We start from the raw sequence: 10,900 nt of genomic DNA on the forward strand, positions 1-10,900 counted from the left end.
TGTTTTTATGTTTTTGCTGTGATTTTAATTAGTGTTAGCCGCCCTGAGCCCGGTTTTCGGCTGGGAAGGGCGGGGTATAAATAAAAACTATTATTATTATTATTAGTTGGGGTTTTCCCTCTCCAGCCGAGCCTCTGGCAGCCTACGAAGGCCAAAGAACCCTCTGGAATGGCACAACACCATCTTTGGATCCAACCCAGAGTGTTTTTATTAAGGGCTTTCCTTCTTACTGTGCTGGTTCTGTTTGCTTAATTCTCCCAGTGGGACAATTGTCTTCAGCCGGATCAAAACCTGCCTCCGCCATCTTTGGCTGTGCTGCCATGGTTGGGCTGTTCCAGGCTTTTGCTATTGGGTTAATTGGGAGAAAGCCAATAGAGGTTGAAGTATTAGGCAAGCTACAGCACAGGGCAAAGTTCCTTAAAATTCCTTTGTCAGACACTTTTTACCTTTAGAACAGCAGTGTTTTAGATGGGAGACAGAGGTACAGAGCGTTCGCAGCTCGTGGCATAAAATAATAACACAGGTACAGAGGTTGGCTGCTTGCGTTTGCGGAGCCTGAATTGGCTGCTAATACCTCAGTTCAAGTCACTGGGCTTTTGCTTAATCTCCCTGGCAGGAGCTGGGATCCTCAGGCCAAGTGGAGTCAAATGTGGCCCCTCCAGGTCTCTCTCTGACCCTCAGGATTCTGCCCAGAACACCACCAGCAAATGACACAAGTAGGGAGGAGATTCTAATATTCCTTTACCATTTGGAGAAATTTTGGGGAATTTTTCTTACTATTTCATTCAACTACCTTTCCCCGTAGCTGTCAACTTTTCCCTTTTCTTGCGAGGAATCCTATTTGGAATAAGGGAATTTCCCTTTTAAAAAAGGAAAAAGTTGACAGCTATGCCTTTCCCCACCCATGTTGTTGTTCAGTCATTCAGTCGTGTCCGACTCTTCGTGACCCCATGGACCAGAGCACGCCAGGCACCCCTATCCTCCACTGCCTCCCGCAGTTTGGCCAAACTCATGTTCGTAGCTTCGAGGACACTGTCCAACCATCTCATCCTCTGTCATCCCCTTCTCCTTGTGCCCTCCATCTTTCCCAACATCAGGGTCTTTTCCAGGGAGTCTTCTGTTCTCATGAGGTGGCCAAAGTACTGGAGCCTCAACTTCCGGATCTGCCCTTCCAGTGAGCACTCAGGGCTGATTTCTTTAAGGATGGATATGTTTGATCTTTTGCAGTCCATGGGACTCTCAAGAGTCTCCTCCAGCACCGTAATTCAAAAGCATCAATTCTTTGACGATCAGCCTTCTTTATGGTCCAGCTCTCACTTCCATACATCACTACTGGGAAAACCATAGCTTTAACTATACGGACCTTTGTCGGCAAGGTGATGTCTCTGCTTTTTAAGATTCTGACTAGGTTTGTCATCGCTTTCCTCCCAAGAAGCAGGCGTCTTTTAATTTCGTGACTGCTGTCACCATCTGCATTGATCCTGGAGCCCAAGAAAGTAAAATCTCTCACTGCCTCCATTTTATGCCACCCATAAAAGCCCTAAATTGGGAGCTTTGAATAGGTTGCAGTTTAAGGAAGCAAGAGGTACTAGAATGGTTTTCATTAATATATCTCAGACAATCAGGTTTTGGGTATCTTTTGCTAGCCAGTCTGCACAGTGCAAATGCATTGAAAGTAGATGTTGCGAGTACTTCTGATCAAGTACATGAATATTGTGGCACATATGTTCTAGAGCAGGCCTAGGTAAAATCGGCCCTCCAGATGTTTTGGGACTACAGCTCCCATCATCCCTAGCTAACAGGACCAGTGGTCAGGGATGATGGGAGTTGTAGTCCCAAGACATCTGGAGGTCTGACTTTGCCTATGCCTGTTCTAGAGAAATGGAAATATCCAGAAATTCAGGGGGAGGAACATGGCGGATTAAATGTCTTTTGTCAGCAGGTTGCCAAAGGAGATAATCATGTGGTGATTGATGATAGCCAGACATGAATCTTGAAATGGAAATATCCTTAAATATGAAAGCACGCAACTGTCTATCTCTGTAATAGGATACCTTTTTGTAAGTCATGAAAATAGTATCTGTTCTGTTTATAACTTGTTCATATCTGTAATTAAACTGTCAATTCCCTCTATGGCTGTTCAATATATTCTGGCGTATAAGACTACTTTTTAATCCAGGAAAATCTTCTCAAAAGTCGGGGATCGTCTTATATGCCGGGTGGAGAATCTGCGGTCAAGTATATCTCAAACTCTATATTTTAACTGGAAAAGTTGGGGGTCATCTTATACGCCCAGTCGTCTTATACGCCGAAAAATACTGTAATAATAATAATAATAATAATAATAATAATAATAATAATAATAATAATAATAATGGAATTATATATATATATATATATATGAGAGAATGAATATGAACAGAAAAATCTAAGAAGAAATTTTTAAAATTCAATTTACTGTATCAATTATATAGCATTCAGGTAACCAATTCCACATTTCACACATGTTACAATACATAAAATGGGATCTGCAGCTTTGTGGCAGAGTATGTGGTCTGTATAAAGGATGTTTCACTCAGCTAAAAAGGGGGGGGGGTGAAGGTAAGAGGGCTGGGAGGCCCTGAAGAAACTGCTGCCAGTCAAAATCGTCAATAATGAACTATCATAGAATCATAGAGTTGGAAGGGATCCTGGATTGCAGGTTTATAAACTAAGCATCCATGACAGCTGGCCATCCAACCTCTGCTTAAAAACCTTCAAGGAAGGAGAGTCTACCACATCTCATGGAGGTCCATCCCACTGTCAAACGGCTCTTACTGCCAGAAAGTTATTCCTGGTATTTAGTTGGAATCTCCTTCCTTGTAACTTGAAGGCATTGGTTTGGGTCCTAGCCTCCGGAGCAAGAGAAAACAAGCTTGCCCCCATCTTCCATGTGAGAGCCCTTTCGATACTTGAAGATGGCTACCATATCTCCTCTCAGTCTCCTCTTTTCCAGGCTAAACATGTCCAACTCGTCTCAACTGTTTCTTGCATACAAAATATCCTGTCTCATGAAAAGTGGTTGGAGTATATGCCCTTTGGCTCCAGTAAGTTCTATGATGCTACTGTAAAAAAAGAAAAGGGGGGGGGCAGTGTGGTGTAGTGGTTAAGAGTGCTAGACTCGTAATCTGGTGAACCGGGTTTGCGTCCCCGCTCCTCCACATGCAGCTGCTGGGTGACCTTGGGCTAGTCACACTTCTCTGAAGTCTCTCAGCCTTACTCACTTCACAGAGTGTTTGTTGTGGGGGAGGAAGGGAAAAGGAGAATGTTACCCGCTTTGAGACTCCTTCAGGTAGTGATAAAGCGGGATATCAAATCCGAACTCTTCTTCGTTGCAAATGTAGGTGTAATCCTGCCCATGCAGATTGCATGACCTACGATGATGTCATGAGCATCCCTTTCAGGTTTGGGGGCATGTATGGTTCCATCATAGCTACCTGGTGCAGTGACACACTCTGAACGAGCGGATCTGATGGCCAAAAAATTGCTGTGCCTGAAGGAAAGGCTTAAGTGTCCAATAGGTTTGCGTTGAGGATTTCTCTCTTATTGCCCCAGCACTCCTTGTGTGATTCTCCCAGTGGAGATATGAGTGATATGGGATCCTCCTTCAGCAGTGTGGGCCCATCCCTACTTCCTACCTGTCTGCTACAGCCTCTTGGACCCACTGAAGAGCCTCTCTGGTTAGGGGACCATATGGAATGTGATAGAATTTGGTGCCGACTTCAGTGGGAGTTGGGAAACATCAAGGAGCCCCTTTATTCATTTCCTCTTAGGCAATGGCATCTTTTGACCCAAGCCAGTATACATGAAGATGAGAGTTCATTTTTATTAGTCATTTAATTCTCCTCATGAAACTATTATCTCCAGCGATATCCAAACCTATTTCCATAATCATTTGTGGTATAGTCACACATAGGTGACCCTTTTGCTGCCGGATCACTTAAGAAAAAGCAACAAACAGCCAAAGTGCATCAACATGTAGGCAGAGCATTCACAACCTTGCAATGGAAGGGGCAGAACTTAAATGGCTGTTGATCTGGTCACTTCTGAGTATGATTCACCCGTGGGCACGTAGGAGACCATCAATCTTCCATCACAGATCAGAGCTGGTTTCTGGAACCCTGTGCAGGGCAGGAGATATCAGGGACAGGAAACAAACACCCAGACCACGTTTCCTCCGTGGTTCAGGAAGATCCACTTGGGCAAAGCTACAGCTTCACTTTGACCCAGCTTGTGCTTCAGATTTTTGTATCCAGGCCAGGTTCTAAAACATCATTGTGGAGACCTGTTTGTTTTCGCCCAGCCTGATTGTGTGATCCTTAAAGTTAGGGCTGAGGTGCCTGTGACCTCCTATATATATTACTTTCCAATTCCTGTCAGCTTTAGGCAACTTGTCCAATGGCCAGGGGTGATGACAGGTCTAGTCCAACAACTTTTGAACACTACAGCTGCTCCCTCCCTGCCCAATGAATCAAAACATGTTAAAGCTGAGTACACTTTCATGACTGCGTGTTCAACAGAGATGCCATATTCAGAATGATCTGATGAAAAGAGCCCCAGTATTAACTGGGGAGCAATCTTACATTAGCCAGGGCAAGTATGGTGTGAAAGATCCAGGATGCTATTATTATATCGGGTTCTTTTCCTTTTAATTTTTGCAAAATTAAATATCCATAGATAGAATGATTATACTGTATACACATATAAATTTATGGAAGCAACCAAATACTTCATCTTGGTTTGTAGAGAATACGGTGATTATTTTGGTCTTCGCTGGTACAAAAAACCTCAAGGAAAGGTTTGTTACAATGATATTTCTGACACTTCAAATTAAGAACGAAGTTGCCTATGTTTTACCATATTGTACTATGACCTTTTATATGTCTCAAAATAAAAAAATGGGGATTCTTTGATCTTGTACTTAATTAAAAATAAATAAAATCCATTTTGCAGTGTCTTTTTGTCTGCCCTTTCCAAGTGCCTTGTCTGCCCTTTCCTAGAAGTTAGCAAATTTCATCATGTAAGCAACTTCCCAAACTTTACCTAGAGGTAACGATATGGGAGTTTTCTGTCTCTGACAGGTTACTGTTTTGGCCATTAATAGCTGAAAGTCATTTCCCAATCCTCTTCTGCTTTAATATCCTTAATCTGTCCAATTATAATTACAACAGGATCATTTGGGAAATGATAGCCCAGGATGCTTGTTATTTCTGTCAACACAAATTCCCAAAATCTGATTGTTCAGTATGCCCACATAATGTGAAACATGTTTTCATCAGAAGCTCCATATCTCCATCATGGGCCCTCAACCTGGCAGGAGTCAGGTACCATCCTGTCAAATCCTTATAGAACTTTTCTTTAAGAGTCTCCAAATCAAATACCATTTGTCGGTATTTGAATAGACAAATCTGCTTGCCATCTTGCTTTATAGCAATTTTGTTAATATTTTGTATATCTGACCTAAAGTTCCATGTGACCAATCAACTGCTGAGATCAATAATTCAAAATTCATACAATTTCTAATGAGCTATGGCATCTTTATTTATTGGAGGTTTCAGGAGAGCTATCGTGTGCATGCACACTTCTTCAGATACACTGAAACAGAAGTCACCAGACCCTTATATATAGTGAGAGAGTGGGGAGGAGAATTACTCAGAAGGATGGTGGGAATGGGTGATTGGCTGATAGGTGTGGAAAACCTGTTGATGACTGTTAACAACTGCAATTGCTTTTACGGGAAAAAGCAAGGGGTGAGATGGCTAAAGATAGCTTTGTCTTGTATAATGAGAAAAGAATCCAATGTTTTTGTTCAGACCAGGTCTCTGCATGGTTTTAAGTTTGGTAATTAGTTGCAATCCAGCAACTTCTGTTTCCAGTCTATTTCTGAAAGCTATCTTTAGCCATCTCACCCCTTGCTTTTATTTGCTACCGAACTTGGGACCAGTTTACCTGACATAATGTTTTTACTCCATATATTCCCACTTGACTGCTTCTATCTGCAGAACATTTCCTATGATAAAGGTAAAGGGACCCCTGACCATTAGGTTCAGTCACAGATGACTCTGGGGTTGCGGCGCTCATCTCGCTTTATTGGCTGAGGGAGCCAGCATACAGTTTCCAGGTCATGTGTCCAGCATGACTATGCCGCTTCTGGCAAAACCAGAGCAGCGCACAGAAATGCCGTTTACCTTCCCGCCGGAGCGGTACCTATTTACTTGCACTGGCGTGCTTTCAAACTGCTAGGTTGGCAGGAGCTAGCAATGGGAGCTCACCCCATGTGGGGATTTGAACCGCCGACCTTCCAATCGGCAAGCCCTAGGCTCAGTGGTTTAGACCACAGTGCCACCTGCAGCCTGCTAGATGTATAAAAATAAACATGCAGCACCCTTTGGACCCTAGCCTATATAAGTTAATCTTCAATATGATGAATTGTTCCCCCTCTTTACATGATAGGCTGCTGCTTATCAGATACGAGCGTGACAGGAAGGGTGTGGGAAGGGTGTGGGAATGTGACGGGTGAGAGTTTATTGACAAGTAGCTTCCTCTGAGCTGCTAGCAAGTGTGCTGTGACCCACTGCTGACTCCGTGGTGTGTAAGTCAAGCTACATTTCGTATTGTTATTAATTTGGAAGGCCGGTCAGACTCCCCATAATGTCTTCTGCATTCAGGGAGGGTCAGAATTTGAGCAAACTCACAGATTCCTGGACTTGGCTGAGAGCAACTGCAGCTAACTTCCTCACGAGGCCATCCTGGTAATGGTGGGTCGTTGAAGCAACAATGGCTCCGATAGCCAGCCCCTCGATGGAAGTCCTCAACCAGGTCGAAGGTTGTGCCAGGCACAGAGGGAGAAGCTGCCAGGGTAACAGGGGCCATGATGTCACCACGGGAAGAGAAGGTGCCTTTTTACAACACAGGAAGTGGGCAGAACTCCATGCAGGTCCTGAAGGGCAGCCAACACGTTGGAGCAGGCTGTTACAGAGAGACATGGCGATAGCACCTAGGATGCCTTTGAATCCTATGCTGGGCAGGACAAGCCAAACTCTCCATAAACTCAGGAGTATATCATAGAATCATAGGCATGTGTGAATAAACCATATCTGCAGACTACATTGTGCCCTGATTTCCCAGTGGAAGCACAGCCCTGGGTGAGTGAAACATTGACGCTAGATTTTACTAAGTAGATCAAGTAGCATGGGGGGGGGGGCGGGAATTCAATTCAGTTCACATTTAAAGGCAAACTGACCAAATCTGCATTTTTGCCGGAGCAGTATGACAACCCAAACACAGCTGTCCTTTGAAATGTGATCTTCTCTGAATTTTGCAATATGCTTCTCCAGCCCTAATAGGGTAAAGTATACATAAGAATACATATGTTGACAATAATAAGGTATCGTTTAAACAAAATAAAAATTTCTTTCCAGTAGCACCTTAGAGACCAACTGAGTTTGTTCTTGGTATGAGCTTTCTTGTGCATGCACATTTCTTCAGATAACTGTATCTGAAGAAGTGTGCATGCACACGAAAGCTCATACCAAGAACAAACTCAGTTGGTCTCTAAGGTGCTACTGGAAATAATTTTCTATTTTGTTTCGACTATGGCAGACCAACACGGCTACCCACCTGTAACTGTTTAAAAGCTGGTACCTGAGTTTGATCCCTGGCCTGGCCTCTCCCCTCCATGTCCCTTTTCCCTTGTGTTTTTATGAGTTTTATGAGCCTGCGGGCAGGTTCGGGACTAAATGACCCTTGTGGCCCAACTCTGTTCTATGATTCTAAGTCTACCATGAGCAGTCTGATTTTTAATCAATACCTTTCCAGCCTCCCGCCTGAGACGACAGCTTCACTGCACCTCATAAGCACCCAAAGAAAAGGATGGAATTGGACTGGGGCTGCAATGCAGTGAGAGGAATCTTGACTCTTAACCCTGTGCCAAACTCATCAAAACTGACTTACCCCCCAAAAAACTATTTACCCTGACGTAGTAAGAGTGGGAAATGGAGCCTTGCCCTTGATATTCCCCAGTTGAACGCTTGATTCGGGAGCTTGGGCTGCAACTGACAGTGCCTAGCACTGGTGATCAGCGTATGGGAGTAGGTTGTAGAGCAGAGCTTTCTAAACTTTTCATGTTGGCAACACACTTTGCAGACATGCATCATTTCGCAACACAATAATTCAGGTTTACTGACAAACCAGAGGTTAAGCTAACCCCTTTCCAGCCCCGGGGATAGGGTGGGGAGCATTCAGGCAACACACCTACAACCTGCGGCCAACACACTTGTGTGTCACAACACCCTGTTTGGAAAGCTCTGGTGTAGAGTGTTAGATTCACTTGCCATTTCCCACACACACACCCTCAAGCAGGTGATTGGTGGTATTGAGCACTAAAAACATGCATGATTCAGCCCACATTATGCACGTGCTTTCAAGATGCCTTGAGATAAAGCAGTTTTTTTTCCAGCTGTCAGCAATGGTCAAAGAAAGTGTCTTGTGCCTCCAGCCTCGGCTCTGTGCTATAGCTTTTCTTTCTCGAGGAACTGGTTGCTGTTTTGCTGTTTCTAATGCCGACAGGAGGTCCATATGGGAGCCTCAGGGGGTTGCATAATAACTGGCTTGTGCTGGTCATTCTGGATCCTGGATGGTCTCAGCCACCAGGGTTGGTGATGAATCCTTGTGCCTTCATGTAATGAGTCCTTGTGCCTTCATGTAATGAGTCCTTCATGTAAAGTCCAGTCAAAGGCGACTGTGGGCTGCAGCGCTCATCTTGCTTTCAGGCCGAGGGAGCTGGCGTTTGTCTGCAGACAGCTTTCTGGGTCATGTGGCCAGCATGACTAAACTGCTTCAGGTGCAATGGGACACCATGATGGAAGCCAGAGCACATGGAAACACTGTTTACCTTCCCGCTGTAGTGGTACCTATTTATCTACTTGCACTGACATGCTTTCGAACCGCCGACCTTCCGACCAGCAAGCACAAGAGGCTCGGTGGTTTAGACCACAGCACCACCCACACTTTTTTGCCTAAAAGCAAAACAGACCATCACACAGTTATATGACAGCAAAATGGCTGAGAATTAGCCCCACTGAACTCAGTGAGATTTACATTTGAGTATTTATTTTAAAATTTTATGCACTGCACTTTCCTATAAGATGTCACAAGGCTAAAAGCATCCTATTACAAAACAAAAATCAAACACATCAGTGAGAGCTGGTTGGCAAAGAAACAGGTTCAGAAAGCCTGCCAAATAAATATAGTTTTTTAGAAGACATGTAAAAAGAGACAGGTATGACTCCTGCTGAACTTCTATTAGCAAGGAGTACCACAGGGTCGAATCCAGGGGTGGAACGAGGGGGGCGGGCCGACTTGGGTACCACCCTGGGGGGGTGACACTTGGGGTGACCCCTCCATCTCTGGCCTGCCCCTCGCTCTGCCCAGTGCCCAGCCAAGCGCTGAAAATAATCCATTTAAAAAGGGCTTTTTTCAGTGCTCGGATCGGCGGGGAGGTGAGGGGCGGGCCAGCGAGGAGGGGTGACAACCCTCCTTCTCTGGCCCGCCTCTCGCCTCCGCACTGCGGCTCTGCCCAGCCCGCTGTGACACGTGCGTCACGACGTCACAGCGCACACGTCACAGCGCCCCGCCCCCCCCGGGGGTGCCTCCGCGCACGCCGCCCCAGGTGGCGAAGAGGCTTGCTACGCCCCTGGTCAAATCCCCGCGACGGGGTGAGCTCCCGTTGCTCGGTCCCTGCTCCTGCCAACCTAGCAGTTCCAAAGCACGTCAAAGTGAAAGTAGATAAATAGGTACCACTCCGGTGGGAAGGTAAATGGCGTTTCCATGCACTGCTCTGGTTCGCCAGAAGCGGCTTAGTCATGCTGGCCACATGACCCGGAAGCTGTACGCCGGCTCCCTCAGCCAATAAAGCGAGATGAGCGCCGCAACCCCAGAGTCGTCCGCAACTGGACCTAATGGTCAGGGGTCCCTTTACCTTTACCTTTACCACAGGGCACAGCCTGCCATACTAAGGGTCCAACCCCCACCCCTCCCCCTGTAAAGGCCAGCCAGACTTTAGGGGCATGTGAAGACAGAAGACTTCAGTGACTGAAACAGAATGTAAGGAATGAGGTGGTCCTTAAATAATCTTGGAAGCAAGTTATTTAAGTCGTTGTGAATTAAGACAGGCCCCTGGCCTGGTAGCAGATTGGTCGCCATTGTAGCTCTCTCAACAGGAGAATAACATCTTGCCAGTGACCCACTCCTGTGAGAGGTCTGGCTGCTACATTGTTCACTAGCTTTGGCTTCGAGATCCGATTCAAGGGCAGAGCCACGTAAGAGTGTACAAAATTGCGCTGTTCATTCAAGAGCTAGCTAAGTGGTCCTGTCACATGGACCGACCACAAAACTAGGAGAGCACCACTGGCATGTGGAGAGAGAAACCCAGATGCTGGAAATGAGATTTATTCCATGTCTGGAATAACAGAAAATTGTGGTTTCGGTAGCTGTATGTGAGTATCTTAAATAGGAGTAGGCATATTGTATCCATAGCGGGTTATGTTCTGGGATATCTTTTATCTCAGCGAGAGACAGCAGAGAGCCAAGGGCAACATCATCCTGCAAACCAGCTGACATGAACGGGACCACAATGTGCCCTGAGAATGAGCATCTCTCCATGCAAAAAAACAGCAACATTTTAGCTCTCGTGTTTTTGTTTGGGTAGTTTACATATCTGGGCCAAGAAAGTTATTCTATGATCTCTATGGGTAGAAAAAAATTCACATGACTCACACGTTTATGATTAGACAGGCTTCTTCTTCTTCCTTTTACCAGAGCGAAAAGTAGCAGTGCGCCAGAAGAGAGACAGTGGCAGTAT

Source organism: Lacerta agilis, chromosome 11, assembly GCF_009819535.1.
Source record: "Lacerta agilis isolate rLacAgi1 chromosome 11, rLacAgi1.pri, whole genome shotgun sequence".
Lineage (NCBI taxonomy): Eukaryota > Metazoa > Chordata > Lepidosauria > Squamata > Lacertidae > Lacerta > Lacerta agilis.